General features: G+C 41.5%; 1 pseudogene; it reads left to right on the top strand.

Annotated features, from left to right (window-relative positions):
* The first annotated feature begins 6,607 nt into the window (after window positions 1-6,607).
* The window catches only part of LOC101011503, a 30,002-nt pseudogene continuing 18,147 nt past the window's right edge, over window positions 6,608-18,462 (top strand).

Genomic DNA, 18,462 nt, shown 5'->3' with positions numbered 1-18,462 from the left:
TCTGGTGAAGGTGAGAGGGAGACTTATGTTTATTGAATACTATATCATGACTTTAGATTATGTCATGTGTACATAGTACCTGCTTGACTTTTTAAAAATTTACTTGATTATATTTAAATTTGAAACTTTTAGTTTAGCTTTTTTTTTTTTTTTTTTTTTTTTTTTTTGAGATGGAGTTTCACTCTTGCTGCCCAGGCTGGAGTGCAACGGCGTGATCTCCACTCACTGCAACTTCCACCTCCGGGTTCAAACGATTTTCCTGCCTCAGCCTCCTGAGTAGCTGGGATTACAAGCATGGGCCACCATGCCCAGCTAATTTTTTTTGTATTTTTAGTAGAGACGGGGTTTCTCCATGTTGGTCAGGCTGGTTTTGAGCTCCCAACCTCAGGTGATCCACTCACCTCAGCCTCCCAAAAGTGATGGGATTACAGGTGTGAGCCACCGTGCCTGGCCATGATTTAGCTTTTATTCAGCATTTTATATAGGGGAAAAGCTTTTCATGTATAGATTAATCCACAGTCATTTCATATGGTTTGGCTCTGTGTCCCCACCCAAATCTCATCTCAAATTGTAACCCCCGTAATCCCCGCATGTCACTTGAGGGACCTGGTGGGAGGTGCTTGGATCATGGGGGTGGTTTCCCCCATAGTGTTCTTCTGACAGTGAGTGAGTTCTCAGGAGATCTGATGGTTTCTGTAAATGGGAGTTTTTTCCTGCATGCTCTCTCTTTTCTCTCTCACGCCATCATGTAAGATGTGCTTTGCTTCCCTTCATCTTCTGCCATGATTGTAAGTTTCCTGAGATCTCCCAGTCATGCAGAACTGGGAATCAATTAAACCTCTTTCCTTTCTGAATTACCCAGTCTCAGGTAGTATCTTTATAGCAGCGTGAGAATGGACTAATAACACATGTACACAGATGAGGAAACTGTTAAAAACCGTCAAGAGTGGCATTACATTGTGCACTCAAGTTAAAAACAGAAATTCCTTTTGAAAAAGTCATGCGTAGGCCAGGCACAGTGGCTCATGCCTGTAATCCCAGCACTTTGGGAAGCGAAGGTGGGCGGGTCACCTGAGGTCAGGAGTTCAAGACCAGCCTGGCCAACATAGTGAAACCTCGTCTCTACTGAAAATACAAAAAATTAGCTGGGTGTGGTGGCAGGCGCCTGTAACCCCAGCTACTTGGGAGGCTGAGGCAGGAGAATCACTTGAACCTGGGAGGCAGAGGTTGCAGTGACCCGAGATCATGACATTGCACTCCAGCCTGGACAACAAGAGCGAAACTTCGTCTCAAAAAAAAAAGAAGTCATGTGTATATGTATGAATATATATATTTGAATAAACAGCTAGCATATATACCAAAAATAATAACAACTATCTCTGAATGTGGATAAGTGATTTTTTATTTTCTCCCTTTTACTTTCTTAATTTTCTAAATTTTTATAAGGAACATAGGTCACTTTTGTAATTAGAAGGGAAGCCAATTTAAAAGATGAAATCTTCCCATGAGTTAAGCCCAGCTGTCCTGATTGATTTATTTTCCCATTTCCTTGCAGCAAAAAGAATGTTTCCAGCTGCTACAGTTAAGAGAGAGCTGGCCGGGCGCGGTGGCTCACGCCTGTAATCCCAGCACTTTGGGAGGCCAAGGCGGGTGGATCACAAGGTCAGGAGATAGAAACCATCCTGGCTAAGACGGTGAAACCCCATCTCTACTAAAAACACAAAAACACAATTAGTCGGGCGTGGTGGCGGGTGCCTGTAATCCCAGCTGCTAGGGAGACTGAGGTGGGAGAATGGAGTGAACCGGGGAGGCGGAGCTTGCAGTGAGCTGAGATTATTCCACTGCACTCCAAGCTGGGCGACAGAGCTAGACTCCATCTGAAAACAAAAACAAAAACAAAAAGCTACCAGAGAGTTTGGCTTGCTGATTACACTAATAAAAATCCCAGACGAGCAATTCTTCTTGTCTTCAATATGGTTAGACAATAAATTTGGCTTTTTTCAGTAGGTGCATCTGAACATTATCAGTTGATTGAAAACTAATTGATGTTAACTGAACTCATGAATGGCTGAATTATACCCAGGTTAATAACGTATTAAAATAAGGGATGTGCTTTTCTGGTGAACAAACAACTCTGGCCCATCTTCAAAAGTTATTTGTTATTGCTTTATTTAGCAGCGGTATGCTTTCTTCAAGCAACTGTGTTTTGTTTTGTTTTTATGGACAACCAATATATAACAGAAAATGAAGCTGCTCTGATTGAAGACAGACGACAGACCTGCCCAGTCTCAAGTTCTCCTTCCTTTCCCTTCCCCAAGATGTTCCCTAAGAGGGCTCCTCAGAATCCCCAAGACTTCAAAGAATGAAGTTTAACACCAACTCATCTGATGATACCAAATGGATAAGCAGAAGGTTGTTTGGTGAACATAGACCTGAAGCAAACAAAATTAGAGGAATACTAAAATCCAGATTCTGGGAGATGGCTGATGAGTTTTTCCAGTTCCACAACAGTGCATGCCTCTCTGAGAGATAGGAATATACATTCCTGATAGAAAGAATCACTCTGCCTTCAACAGTGCTAAACAATAGTGGGCTAGTAAACCAGCTTGCTGAAAACAAACAAAATAACCCAAAAATCCCTGGTCTACAGCAATTTGGCCTTTTCTGTGGTGTAAACACTCCCACAGTGGTCTATCAACAGAATTTAACAATGGCTTGCAAAATTCCCGAATATTTATCAGTTCTTGTAAACCCTTACTAGCTGACTTTAGCACACACTGGCAGAAAACCCCTAACCAACTCTTATTATATGTGTCCTCCACACAGAACCCAACCTGCTGTTTCTTCTTTATTTCTTCATACACTTGGGTTATAACATTGCCTATCAGGCTACAGCTTTCTTTGGGGATGTACTTGCCTCGGTAATAAATCTGGATCAACTTTATAGGAGTTTCCTGAAACTCTAGCAATCACATATCTACAAACCATCTCTGGATGGTTTCTGTAAAAGGCAAATTGATTTGTCATGTGTTAATTGTTACCGGCTTTGTTCAGAGAGCAGCCAGATAATAAAAGCCCCATTATTTATTGACAGCAGTGATTTCTTACAAATTATAGACATCCCTCCAGCATTGTGATTATTTCATACCTAAATGTCTTTTCTTCCCTTATGAATCATGCTGCTGTTTCTTCCTGGAAGCCAGATGGACTTTTTTTTTTTTTTTGGAGACAGTCTCACTCTGTCCCCTAGGCAGGAAGGGCGATCTTGGCTCACTGAAGCCTCCTCCTCCCAGGTTCCAACAATTCTCCTGCCTCAGCCTCCCAGGTAGCTGGAATTACAGGCACGCACCACCATGCCCGGCTAATTTTTGTATTTTTAGTAGAGACGGGAGTTTCACCATGTTGGCCAGGCTGGTCTCAAACTCCTGACCTCAGGTGATATGCCCACCTCAACCCTCCCAAAGTGCTAGGATTACAGGTGTGAGCCACCGCACCTGGCTGACAATTTTTAATAAATGTTTTGTCCACATGGCTCTGGAAGAGCTGGACCTGGACAAATAACTGGGTTAGTCGAGTTTTACTGTTTTTCATTCAGTGCCCTAGTTTATACTGAAGACCGGGACGACCACTTCTGCTTTCAATAATAAAGCAGCTCCTGGTTCAGTTTTTTGAAGAGTTGTGTAAGATCAATTCACACTTTGTGCAGAATCACAGACATTGTAAAACATTTCTACTTATCTTCTAGGCAATACTAGCTAGCACTAGTGACTGATATGCTTTAAAAAAAAAAAAAAAAAAAAAAAACCTTAACTGCCTCCCAAAATATCTTTACTACAGTTATATCAAGTTGCCTAAAATCCTCAGCCTAGCAGTCTCTTGTTTAAGGTAAATTACAGTTCTCCGGGAGATTTTATAGCTATGAAATATTTAACCTATGAGGGAAATACCTTTGCAGCTAAAAACACAATTTTCAGATATTTATGAATTCAATGAAAAGGAAATAAGCCACAAAAGATAGATTATCATGAACGAATGGTTTAGAGTTTGAAAGAACAATATGTTCGGGCTCTGGGCCAAATGAGGCACAGAGAGGCAACGAGCTTCGAAAGTATCAGAAGCAGTAATGGGAGGTGAGGGAGTGGAAGACAGATTTTAATTCTGTGACTTTTTTCCTACTGCTGGCTTTGGTTCTAGCACATACGTGATTCTGGAAAATAAAGCATAGTGTTCTCTTTTCTAACTAAAGTGCTTTCATTTCCATTGCTATAGCAGCTGAAACTGAAAAGTGGATGGCACCACTGTGGAAACCTACCAGTCCAGTCCAGAGCCCTTTCTTCTATGAATCAGCAGCAATCATGAGTATGAGTCAACAGAGTACTCCTGGAAAGTCACCCGTATGTAATTGGATCAGGTATCACCAATGATTACAGAAGATGAAAGGAGATAGTAGCAAAATGAAAAAGAAATTTGACCTGAGGCATGCAGCCTGAAGCAACTGGAAAGGCAAATCATAGTATGTCCAGTTAGCTCTCCAGAAAACTCCCTTATAGCCAGGAAGGGTTTAATTTGATTAGCAAAGGGCTGCAGGAAAAGGCCATGTGAAACCTTGAGGCTGGCTAGGTATCCTGAGCTCCAAACCAGATTAATTTTGGGAGATTTATCATAATTCCCTTGCTTCAGCACCTAAGCCCATCCTGAATAAGCTTCCTGAAACTCAAAAGAATGCTGTGCCCCGCACCTTGTGTTTCTGCATGTACCTTTGGGTTCACTTCACTGCTGCCCCCTGTATCCCTTCCTCCCCAGCTTCCCACTGCCTGTCTACTTCACATCCTTATTTCACAGACACAATCTAATCCTTCTGTATTTTTTTTTTTTTTTTTGGAAACGGAGTCTTGCTCTGACACCCAGGCTAGAGTGGTATGGCATGATCTTGGCTCACTGCAATCTCTGCCTCCCAGGTTCAAGCTATTCTCCTGCCTCAGCTTCCCGAGTAGCTGGGATTACAGGCACCCGCAACCATGCCCAGCTGATTTTTGTATTTTTAGTAGAGACGAGATTTCACCATCTTGGCCAGGCTGGTCTCAAACTCCTGACCCCATGATCCATCCACCTCGGCCTCCCAAAGTGCTGGGATTACAGGCGTGAGCCACCACGCCTGGCCTCTAGTCTGTCTTTTGCATTCCTCCCTAAGCGCTCCTCTCCCTGCATTGGCCTAGCACATCACTCCCAACAACTCTCAAATTCTACCCTCCACGGTTTAATTGACAACTGGAAGAGCATCCCCTACCAACTCCCTACGTGACTGCTAGATGACCCTCATAGTGCCTGTCAGCCTTGTGGACAAGACCTTGGAAATTTCTCATTTTACATATGAAGAAACTAGACTCAGAGATGTTAGTAATGTACTCACAGTCACAGAGCTAAAAAGAACAACAATAGTAATTGCTATTATTTATTACCATTTGCTGAAACTGTGCTGAACAATTTACATACATTTTCTTAGAATGAGAAACCTAAGGTCAGTTCTGGCTTTCGAATGTCACCCCCAAATATGCTGCTGCTTCAGCTTCTGTATGCTAATTAGTTAGAACTGAGGGCTTTGAAGGAAGAATAGGAAGTTATGAAGAGGGAAGAAGGAAATGGGAGTGGGAAAATGGAATGGAGGGCTTAGCAGCCAAAAGGAAGAAAATGAACAAAGGATCAGAGTTGGGACTAAGAGCTTTCTGAAGGACTTTACAGTAATAAAGAGGTGCCATCTTGATGTGAGGAGAAAGTCAGATTCTGTATATGCCCTTGGGTAAGTCTTGTCACTTCTTTTTTTTTTTTTTTTTTTTGAGACAGAGTTTCGCTCTTTTTGCCCAGGCTGGAGTACAATGGCATGATCTCAGCTCACCGCAACCTCCGCCTCCTGGGTTCAAGTGATTCTCCTGCCTCAGCCTCCCGAGTAGCTGGGATTACAGGCATGCGCCACCACCCCGGCTACTTTTGTATTTTTAGTAGAGACAGGGTTTCTTCATGTTGGTCAGACTGGTCTTGAACTCCCGACCTCAGGAGATCCACCTGCCTCGGCCTCCCAAAGTGCTGGGATTACAGACATGAGCCACTGCGCCTGTCTTGTCACTTCTAAGACTTTAGGTCTCTCTTCTGTAAAACAAAAGATCTGAAAAATAAACAAACAGAAGGGCTGGGCTAAACAATCTCTAAGGTAGTTTTTTGGGTTTTTCTTGTTTGTTACTTGTTTGTTTGTTTTTGTTGTTTTTTTGTTTTTGTTTGAGATGGAGTTTCACTCTTGTTGCCCAGGCTGGAGTGCAATGGTGTGATCTCAGCTCACTGCAACCTCCACCTCTTGGGTTCAAGTGATTCTCCTGCCTCAGCCTCCTGACTAGCTAGGATTACAGGCATGGGCCACCACGCCTGGCTAATTTTGTGTTTTTAGTAAAGACGGGGTTTCTCCATGTTGGCCAGGCTGGTCTCGAACTCCTGACCTCAGGTGATCCACCCACCTCGGCCTTGCAAAGTGCTGGGATTACAGGCATGAGCCACTGTGCCCAGGCTTCTACAGTAGTATTTTTAAGCAGATGGGCCAATAAACATTAATGTGACGGGAATGGCTTATGGGCAAGCTGCCAGTCATCTGGATGCCCCAGTGTCAGTGCTCATTCTGATTGGTAGGTGCCTGTGCAGTAAAAGTTGTTAGTAATGTATTTGCTCTGGCTATAGATATGCGGAGGTATTGAGCCCTCAGCACTCATGACAGCTGGAGGTCCTGAGCCTGCTATTTCTAACTACAAACTACCCTATTCATTTTTCGTGATATGCAGACAAATATTAGCTTTTATGAGAAACAGGAACATCTCTTTCAGAGCTAACATTCTGTTAATCTGTAAGAGTATCATTTGCATTTTCTAGAGGGAGAGGTTTCATAACCCTCAGATGATATGTGTGGGAGGTCACGGAAAAAACAAATGGGGAGCTCTCTTTGGAGAGTCTCAGAAAAGGCAGAAAAGATGCTTATAGCAAAGGTAGAGAATTGGCAGGTAGCTGTCCGAAGATTTGGCTTTTGGGGTTGCATTAATTATTTTACACTCGAATCACAATAATAATAAAGAGATAGTTCCAGGCCGGGCGCGGTGGCTCAAGCCTGTAATCCCAGCACTTTGGGAGGCCGAGACGGGCGGATCACGAGGTCAGGAGATCAAGACCATCCTGGCTAACACGGTGAAACCCCGTCTCTACTAAAAAATACATAAAACTAGCCGGGCGAGGTGGCGGGCACCTGTAGTCCCAGCTACTCGGGAGGCTGAGGCAGGAGAATGGCGTGAACCTGGGAGGCAGAGCTTGCAGTGAGCCAAGATCCGGCCACTGCACTCCAGCCTGGGCGACAGAGCAAGACTCCGTCTCAAAAAAAAAAAAAAAAAAAAAGAGATAGTTCCTCCTAAAGATCTGGTAGAAGGTATGAGGTTTAGTAGATGGTGAATGAATGAACGAATGAATGACCTATACTCAGTGTCTTTGGGCACCTAGAATTATGCCTGTAACCACACAGTTCCCTTGATATGTCCTCAGCTGGCCATTTATGTATGTCTGTTGCCTCCACTAGACTCTGAGGGCCTCTTGATCAAGGACACACAGTCTATAGTACTTCGTTTCAGCAGCCCAAAGTGACAAAACATGCCCCATGAGGGCAGAGACCTTATTGTCTCAATTACCACTGTATAACCACTATGTTGAAATAGCCACATAGTACCTAGCACACAGTAAGCGCTCAATTAATATTTGTTGACTTAATTAATTCCATTCCATCGTTAAGTATAATAGTGTAAAATACACTAAGAAAGACAATATTAATGTTGAAAATAGAATATAAATAAGGCAAGCTGTATTTATTGAGGTCCAGGCAACAAATAAAATTAGGCTCAAATAGTTCTCTTTTTTTTTTCTTTTTTCTTTTTTTGTCAGACAAGGTCTTGCTTTGTTGCCCAGGCTGGAGTGTAGTGGCACAATCTCAGTTAACTGCAACCTCCGCCTCCCGGGTGCAAGCGATTTTCCTGCCTCAGCCTCCTGAGTAGCTGAGATCACAGACTCACGCCACCACGCCCAGCTAATTTTTTTTTTATTTTCAATAGAGGCAGGGTTTCACCATGTTGGCCAGGCTGGTCTCGAACTCCTGACCTCAGGTGATCCACCTGCCTTGGCCTCCAAAGTGCTGGGATTACAGGCACAAGGCTCAAATATTTCAAATGATGAGTCTTTAATGAGGGAACTACTTAAAGAGCTCCTTCATGAAAGGACCAAGCAAAGAACGTTGAGCCACCTAGAGCTTGCAACAGTGGGGCTCAATTACCATTTCTAAGGCTGAAGATGCAAGGGCAGGAAATAGTGTTACCAGAGCGCAGAGAGTGCAGAGCTGGAGAGGATGGGCCATCTTGCAAGAGCTACAGCTGTGCAATGAAGCTGCCATTGTCAAAACCACAGAGCCCTCTTAACATTGCTTTTGCTGCATCCTAGGGATTTTGGTATGTTGTGTCTTTGTTTTCATTTATTTCAAATAATTTTTTGATTTCTGCCTTAATTTCACTGTTTACCCTAAAGTCATTCAGGAGCAAGTTGGCTTAATTTCCATGGAATTATGTGGTTTTGAGAGATCTTCTTGGCATTTCTATTTTCCACTGTGGTCCAAGAGTATGGTTGGTACAATTTCGATTTTTTAAAAATATATTGAGACTTGCATTATGGCTGAGCACATGGTCAATCTTTGAGTATGTTCCATGTGAAGAAAATAATGTATATCCTGTCGTTGATGGGTGGAATATTTTCTAAATATCTATTATGTCCAATTGGTCAAGTGTTCAGTTTAAGTCTAGAATTTCTTTGTTAGTAAAAGCAGTGATAAGAGGAAAGTTTATAATTCTAAACACCTACATCAAGAAGTTAGATCTCAAATTAATAATCTAACATCACATCTAGAGGAACTAGAAAAATGAGAACAAACTAACCTCAAAGCTATCCAAAGAAAATAAATAACTAAAATCAGAGCAGAACTGAATGAAATTGAGACCCCAAAATTCACACAAAGGATCAACAAAACCAAATATTGGTTATTTGAAAAGATAAGCAAGACAGATAGACTGCTAGCTAGATTAACAAAGAAAAAAGGAGAGAAGATATAAGTAAGCATAATCAGAAATTACAAAGGTGGCATTACAACCAATCCCACAGAAATACAAAAGATCCTCAGAGACTAATACGAACACCTCTATGCACATAAACAAGAAAATCTAGAAGAGATGGATAAATTCCTGGAAACACACAGCCTCCCAAGATTGAATCAAGAAGAAATTGAAACCCTGAACAGACCAATATTGAGTTCTGAAATTTAATCAGTAATAAAAAATTTACCAAACAAAAGTAGCCCTGGACCAGAGAGATTCATGGCCAAATTCTAACTGACTTACAAAGAAGAGGTTCTACCAATTCTACTGACACTTTTCAAAAGAATTGAAGAGGAGCAACTCCTCCTTAACTCATTCTACAAAACCAGTATCAGCCTGATACCAAAATACAACAAAGACACAATGAAAAAAGAAAACTGCAGGCCAATATCCCTGATGAACATAGACCCAAAAATCCTCAACGAAATACTAGCACATTGAATCTAGCAGCACATTAAAAAGTTAATGCACCACAATCAAGGTATTCCTGGCGAATAAGCTTAGTTCAACATATGCAAATCAATACATGTGATTCTTCACACAAACAGAATTAAAACAAAACCATAAAATCATCTCAATAGACACAGAAAAAACTTTTGATAAAATCCAGTATCCCTTCATCATAAAAACCCTCAACAAACTAGGCATCAAAGGAACATACCTCAAAATAATAAGAGCCATCTATGACAAACCCACAACCAGCATCGTACTGAATGGACAAAAGCTGGAAGCGTTCCCCTTGAGAACTGGAACAACACAAGGACTCCCACTCTCACTGTTCCTATTCAACGTAATAGAAGTCCTAGCCAGAGCAGTCAGGCAAGAGAAAGAAAGAAATGGCATCCAAATAGAAAAATAAAGAGTTAAACTATCTCTTTGCTGATGATATGATTCTTTACCTAGAAAACCTGAAGACTCCACCAAAAGATTCCTCGACAGATTAATGTCCTCAGTAAAATTTCAGGTTCAAAATCAACGTATGAAAATTAGTAGCATTTCTATACACCAATAATATTCAAGCTGGGAGTCAAATCAAGAACACAATCCCTTTTACAATAGCCACACACACACACAGCACACACAGACACAAATAAATAGGAATACATCTAACCAAGGGTGTGAAGGATCTTTACAAGAAGAACTGCAAAACACTGCTGAAATAAATCAGAGATGACACAAACAGAAGGAAAAACATTCCCTGCTCATGGATTGGAAGAATCAACATCATTAAAATGGCCATATCGCTTTGGGCCATACTGCCCAAAGCCATCTACAGATTCAACGCTATTTCTGTAAAACTTGACCAGTGTAACTTTTCACAGAACTAGAAAAAACTATTCTAAAAGTCATATAGAACCTAAAAAGAGACCAAATAGTTAACACAATCCTAAGGAAAAATAACAAAGTTAGAAGTATCACATTACCTGATTCCAAACTATATTATAAGGCTACAGTAACTAAAACAGCATGATACTTCTACAAAAACAGAGCACATAGACCAATGGAACAGAGTAGAAAACCCAATAATAAAGCCACACACTTAGAACCACCTCATCTTCAACAAAGTCAACAAAAATAAGCAATGAAGAAAAGATTCCCTATTCAATAAATGGTGCTGAGGTGGATTGGTTAGTCATATGCAGAAGAATGAAATTGGATCCCTACTTTTCACCATACACAAAAATTAACTCAAGATGGATTAAGGATTTAAATGTAAGGCCTCAAACTATAAAAACCTTAAAAGAAAACCTAGGGAAAGAATTTATGAGGAAGTCCTCAAAAGTAACTGCAACAAAAACAAAAATTGACAAGTGGGACCTAATTAAACTAAAGAACTTCTGCTCAGCAAAAGAAATTATCAATAGAGTAAACAGCCTATGGAATAGAAGAAAATATATGCAAACTATCCATTCAACAAAGTTCTAGTATCCAGAATCTAGAAGGAATTTAAACAAATCAACAAGCAAAACAAATAACCCAGCTGGGCGCAGTGGCTCACACCTGTAATCCCAGCACTTTGGGAGGCTGAGGTGGGCAGATCACCTGAGGTCAAGAGTTCAAGACCAGCCAGGCATGGTGATGCACGCCCGTAATCCCAGCTACTCTGGAGGCTGAGGCAGGAGAATCACTTGAACCCAGGAGGCAGAGGTTACAGTGAGCCGAGATCGCACCACTGCACTGCAGCCTGGGTGACAGAGTGAGACTCTGTCTCAAAAAACAAAAACAAAACAAAACAAAACAAAACAATAACCCCATTAAAAGGGGGGGGCGAAGGACATGAACAGACACTTCTCAAAAGAAGACATACAAGCAGCCAACAAACATGAAAAAATGCTCAACATCACTAATAATCAGAAAAATGCAAATCAAAACCACAATGAGATACCATCTCAAACCAGTCAGATGGTTATGATTAAAAAGTTGGAAAATAACAGACGTTGGTGATATTCTGCGGAGAACAGGGAATGCTTCTACACTGTTAGTGGGAGTGTAAATTAGTTCAGTCATGGTGGAAAGCAGTTTGGAGATTTGTGAAAGAACTTAGAACAGAACTACCATTAGGCCCAGCAATCCCATTACTGGGTATATACCTGCAGAAAAATGAATAATTCTACCAAAAAGGCACATGCACTTGTATGTTCATCACAGCACCATTCACAATAGCAAAGACCCGGAATCAACCTAGGTGTCCATCAATGGTGGATTGGATAAAGAAAATGTGGTACATATACACCGTGTAATACTACACAGCCATAAAAAAGAATGAGCTCTTCAAGACCAGCCTGGCCAACAGGGTGAAACCCTGTCTCTACAAAAAAATACAAAAATTAGCCGGGCATGATGGCGGGTGCCTGTAATCCCAGCTACTCATGAGGCTGAGGTTGGAAAATCACTTGAACCTGGTGGAGGTTGCAGTGGGCCAAGATCTTGCCATTGCATCAAGTTTGGGCAACAGGGAAAGACCTCATTTCAAAAAAAAAAAAAAAAAAAGAGCTGGGCCAGGCACGGTGGCTCATGCCTGTAATCCTAGCACTTTGGAAGACTGAGGCAGGCGGATCACCTGAGGTCAGGAGTTCGGGACCAGCCTGGCCAAGATGGTGGAAACCTGTCTCTACTAAAAAATTTAGCTGAGTGTGGTGACTCACGCCTGTAATCCCAGCTACTCGGGAGGCTGAGGCTTGAGAATAGCTTGAACCCAGGAGACAGAGGTTGCAGTGAGCCAAGATCTCACCACTGCACTCCAGCCTGAGCAACAGAGCGAGGCTCCGTCTCAAAAAAAAAAAAAAAAAATGGAGCTCATGTCCTTTGCAGCAACGTGGATGCTGCTGGAAGCCATGATCCTAAATTTAAAAAAAAAAAAAAAAAAAAAAAGCACACAGACACACGAACAGAAAACCAAAAACTGCATGTTCTCATAAGTGGGAGGTAAATATGCGGTACTCATGGACATAAAGATGGGGAACAGTAAACATTGGGGACTACTAGAAAGAGGAGATAGAAAGGGGTGCAAGTGTTGAAAAGTGTTTATTGGATATTATGCTTACTACCCGGGTGATGGAATCATTTTGTACCCAAAACCTCAGCATCACACAATATACCCATGTAACAAACCTGCACATGTACCCCTGGACTCTAAAGTAAAAGTTGAAATTACATATAAGAAAAAAAACCACACAGAGCCCAAGTAGTGAGGAAATGGTGGAATTAATACTGTGACCGCTGTCTCCTCTACACTCCCCTGGCTAAACCCGGTCAGCAGTCAGCTGACAAGGGAACATAGGTAACACAATCCTTGGCTTCCAGGAATGTTGAGAAAGGCAAAGAATGGCAGAGAATGAATCTTGGATGGTCAAATGGAAAACAACTAGCAAAGATACAAAAGAGTGTTCTCTTGAAAGAATAAAGAAAATAGACCACAGAAAAGAAGGAAAAAGTCAAGTATGACAGGAATCTTCAAAGGGAGTATTCTGTTACCCTTCACTCTCTTAGTCTTTCTTCTTGTAGTAGGTATATTCATTATTTTTCCCCTGCAGCCTTATTATTGTCCTCATTTCTAAACGTTTTCTTTAAGTATGAATGTTTTAACTGTCATAGATTATTTCAAACACATATAAAAGTAGAGTCATATAATAAACTCCCGTTACACCACCCAGTTTCAACAATTAAAAACGTTTGGCCAATCGTCTCTATAATTCAACTCTTTCCCCCTACTCAGATTATTTTAAAGCAAATTCCAGACTTTATACATACATATTTCATACATATAATAAAGATGACAACTCTTTAAAACACGGGTATAAGATCATTATCAAACCTTAAAAAAGTGAACCATATTTAGCAGCTGAATATCATCAAATACGCACTCAGCTTTTACAGGTTCCTGATTTCCTTACAGAATTTGTTTTTACACTTTATTTTGTGAATCAGAGTCTCAATGAGGTATATATATATAGTTATATATCTATTTGTTGCCCAGGCTGGAGTGCAGTGGCATGATCTCAGCTTACTGCAACCTCTGCCTCCTGGGTTCAAACGATTCTCCTGCCTCAGCCTCCCAAGTAGCTAGGATTACAGGCGCCCGCCACCATGCCCAGCTAATTTTTTTGTATTTTTAGTAGAGATGGGGTTTCACCATGTTGGCCAGGCTGGTCTCAAACTCCTGACCTCAGGTGATCCACCTACCTCGGCCTCCCAAAGTGCTGGGATTACAGGTGTGAACCACTGTCCCTGGCCAAGGTCCATATATTTTAACTGGCTGATACATCTTTTAATCTTTATGTCCCCCTTCTATTTTTTTTTCCTTTTTCTTTTCTTGTTTTTTAATATGCCTTGCAACTCAACTTTTTTTGGTCAAAAGCAAAACAAAACAAAAAACAAAATAAGATTGTCTTCCGCAGGCTAGATTTTCTGGTTGCATCCCTAGGGTTTTTTGTTGTTGCTGATGTTGTTTTGAGATGTGTTTTTCCTCTGTCACCTAGGCTGGAGCACAGTGGCACAATTACAGCTCACTGCAGCCTTGAACTCCTGGGCTCAAAGGATCCTCCTACCGCAGCCTCCTGAGTACCTGGGATTAGAGGCACGTGCCACCATACCTGACTAATTTTTTAAAAGTTTTTGTAGAGACAGAGTCTCACTGTGTTGACCACACTAGTCTCAAACTCCTGGCCTCAAGCAACCCTCCTACCTCAGCTTGCCAAAGTGATGGGATTACAGACGTGAGCCACTGCACACCAGTCATAGGGTGTCATTTAACACATTCCTCTAACCTTTTCACTGGAGTTTAATTTGAAGTCTTGATCAGATTCCTTTTTTTTTTTTTTTTTTTTTTTGGGGGGGGGTGATTATTTTTTTTTTTTTTTTTTTTTTTTTTTGGGGGGGGGGTAAGACTGTTTCACAGGTGGTGCTACCTCTACCTTTTTCCCACAGGAGGCACTGTGTCTTGTTGCGTGTGTGTGTGTGTGTGTGTGTGTGTGTGTTAGCAGTTGATGATGACAGCTGCCTATGTTGATTAATTTATTGGGAACTGAAAAATGGTGATGCTCTAATTTTACCATTCTTCTTTATTTATTAGAGGGAATATAACTATAAAGAGAAACTTCTCATCATCAACTACTTGGTTACCCTGTGGTACCAGCAATATAAGAAAGACAAAATAAATGCTTCATTCTTTTCCCTTTACCAGTTTTCAGCATAATGAGTTAGTTTCCTAACATCCTCCAAAAATGACCAATGGTATTTTTTTCTTTAGCGTCATTATGAACTCATGGATTTTAAACATATTTGAATATTTTAAATAATATTGAAATATTTGAGGTATTTCAATCCTTTGAAGCTATTATTATACATGTTAAAATTTCTCCTGCTTTGGCCAGTGGAAGTCTGTTAAAGTTGGTTTCAGGTTCCTTTAATGAAACCCTAATAGTCTTTGATAGCTTTGTTCTTGTCTGGTATTGTAAGATATTCCAGCCTCCTCTTTTACTTTCGCTGCCCCAAACATGGAATCAACCATTTTGCCAAGATGTCGTGGTGCGCTTTCCTAGTCAGTAGGAAAAAACCCAGAGACAGTGACCAGCTGAAGAGCAAGGAACACCTGAAGTGGCCAGATTGGGGTCTTAAAATAGCATTTTTTCAGTAAATCATTGCTTCTAGGCATTGTAAAATGTGCTAGAAAATGATGGTAGGTTGCAGAAATTGACACAAATTCCTCTCCCTCCTGCGTACCCCATGTCTCTTCGTAATGCGGTTTTGACACTTCTACCATTGAGAGGTCGAGTCTCTTTACCCCTTGAGTCTGCACTTGGCCATGTGATTTGATTTGGCTGATGGAAAACAGCAAAGGTGACAAAAGCAGAGACTTGAAAAACACATGTGGCCGGGCGCGGTGGCTCAAGCCTGTAATCCCAGCACTTTGGAAGGCCGAGACAGGCGGATCACAAGGTCAGGAGATCGAGACCATCCTGGCTAACCCGGTGAAACCCCGTCTCTACTAAAAAATACAAAAAACAAAAAAACAAAAAAAAAAAAAATAGCCGGGCGAGGTGGCGGGCGCCTGTAGTTCCAGCTACTCGGGAGGCTGAGGCAGGAGAATGGCGTGAACCCGGGAGGTGGAGCTTGCAGTGAGCTGAGATCTGGCCACTGCACTCCAGCCTGGGCAGCAGAGCGAGACTCCGTCTCAAAAAAAAGAAAAAAAAAAGAAAAACACAGGTGCAATGGGGCTGGCTCAACACACTGCTGGAAACAAGCCTTGATTATGCTCCTAGAGACTAAAACACCACATGGAGAGAGGCACCTGCCATCCTAATTGTCCCAGCTGTAGCACAGATGTGAATTATGCCATCCTACAGTCTGTCCACAAACTAGCCAGCCAAAACTATAAACTAGCCAGCTGACCCACAGAATAATGAGAAAAAAAAATGTTTCTTGTTTTAAGCCATTAAGCCTTAAGGTGGTTTGTAAAACCCCAAAAAAGCAAAAGCTGACTGATATAAAAATATTTTTTCTTTATTTAAATTATTTTATTGTTGTTGTTTTTAAGTTCTGGGGTACATGTACAGGACGTGCAGGTTTGTTACATAGGTAAACCTGTACCATGGTGGTTTACGCACCTAACAACCTATCACCTATGTGTAAAGCCCAGCATGCATTAACCCTTTTCCCTAACGCTCTTCACCCCCACTCCCTGCCCTCCCCTGGCAGACTCCAGTGTATGTTGTTCTGCTCCCTCTGCCCATGTGTTCTCATTGTTCAGCTCCCACTTGTAAGTGAGAAGATACTGTCTTTGGTTTCCTGTTCCTGCATTAGTTTGCTGAGGATAATGGCTTCTAGCTTCATTCATGTCTCTGCAAAGGACATGATCTCATTCTTTTTTATGGCTGCATAGTATTCCATGGTGTGTATGCACCACATTTTCTTTATCTAGTCTGTCATTGATGGGCATTTGAGTTGATTCCATGTCTTTGCTATTGTGAATAGTGCTGCAGTGAACATACACGTGCATGTATCTTTATCATAGAATGATTTATATTCTGGATTGCTGGGTCAAATGGTATTTCCTGTTCTAAATCTTTGAGGAATCACCACACTGTCTTCCACAATGATTGAACTAATTTACATTCCCACCAACAGTGTAAAAGCGTTCCTAAAAAATGTGTATTTTAAAGATAAAATATGTGTTGACATTAACACTTTAAACTAAAATCCAAATCTATAGGGTTTTTATTTTAAGCCCTTTATTGATCTTTCACTGAAACTTCTTTCTCCTACTCTAAAAATTCCAATTGTAAACAAAATAAACAGAATAACTCATTTGTTTTATCTCAATCTACATACACAGAGGTCTCAGAATGATAATACTAATACAACCTCTGTCACAGGTTGCATTTTCTGGAGTACACACTGAGATGGAATTTGGGGTACAACATGAGAAAGAAGGGGGGATGAGGAAGAATTGAGCAGAAGACATATCAACATGATACCGTGTGATCAGGCCATTCAAATCTTTGGCCAACCTAGCAGGGAATTCTGGAATGATGAATACCCATCATAGATGTCTCATGTTGGGCCAAACTGCTCAGACTTTATATTCTTGTCATACTTGATCACCAGATGTGGGCTGTACCAGGAAGCTCATGACTTCACTCATGGCAACTCTGCATATGATATCAACCCTGGAGGAGCTAATAGTCTGAGGCTGTCCACTCCCAGCAGCAAGAAGCTCTTCCCCGCAGGAGGATCTGAGCAGCACTTTTCCATGTCCACCACAGTCTCCAAAATATAGTTCCCGAGAACAGGATTATTTTTATACATCTTTTTGTCCTTATGGTACATAATGCCTCTAGGTACATGCAATCAAACTATTGAACAGATGATCCTCAACTCGATGGTTCAACATACCAATTTTCAACTTTACTATGGTACAAAAGCTATACACATTCAGTAGAAACTACACCCCAAATTTTGAATTTTGATCTTTTCCCAACCAGCAATATGTGGTACAATATTCTCTGGAGATGTTAGGCAGTGGCCATGAGCCATAGCTTCCAGTCAGCCATGCCATCACGAGGGTAAACAAATTCTGCACTCTGCAGTGTACTGTATTCAATAAATTACATGAGATATTAAATATTGTAAAGCATACTTTATGTTAGATAATTTTACACAATTATATATAATGTAAGTGTTCTGAGCACTTTCTTTTTTTTTTTTTTTGAGACGGAGTCTCACTCTGTCCCCCAGGCTGGAGTGCAGTGGCGCCATCTCCGCTCACTGCAAGCTCCGCCTCCCGGGTTCCCGCCATTCTCCTGCCTCAGCCTCCCGAGTAGCTGGAATTACAGGCGCCCGCCACCACGCCCAGCTAATTTATGTATTTTTAGTAGAGACAGGGTTTCACCATGTTAGTCAGGATGGTCTCGATCTCCTGACCTGGTGATCCACCCACCTCCGCCTCCCAAAGTGCTGGGATTACAGGCGTGAGCCACCGCGCCCGGCCGAGCACGTTTAAGGTTGATGAGGCTAAGCTATGATGCTCAGTAGGTTAGGTGTATTAAATGCATTTCAACTTACAATGTTTTCAACTTATGATAAGTTGATCAAGATGTAACCTTGTGTTAGGCCGTTCTTGCAATTCTATAAAGGAATACCAGAGACTGGGTAATTTATAAAGAAAATAAGTGGGCTGGGCGCGGTGGCTCACGCCTGTAATCCCAGCACTTTGGGAGGCCGAGGCGGGCGGATCACGAGGTCAGGAGAT

This window comes from Papio anubis, chromosome 13 (assembly GCF_008728515.1).
Source record: "Papio anubis isolate 15944 chromosome 13, Panubis1.0, whole genome shotgun sequence".
NCBI classification, from domain to species: domain Eukaryota; kingdom Metazoa; phylum Chordata; class Mammalia; order Primates; family Cercopithecidae; genus Papio; species Papio anubis.
Note: the sequence above shows the minus strand (reverse complement) of the source record. Positions and strands in the feature narration are given on the sequence as shown.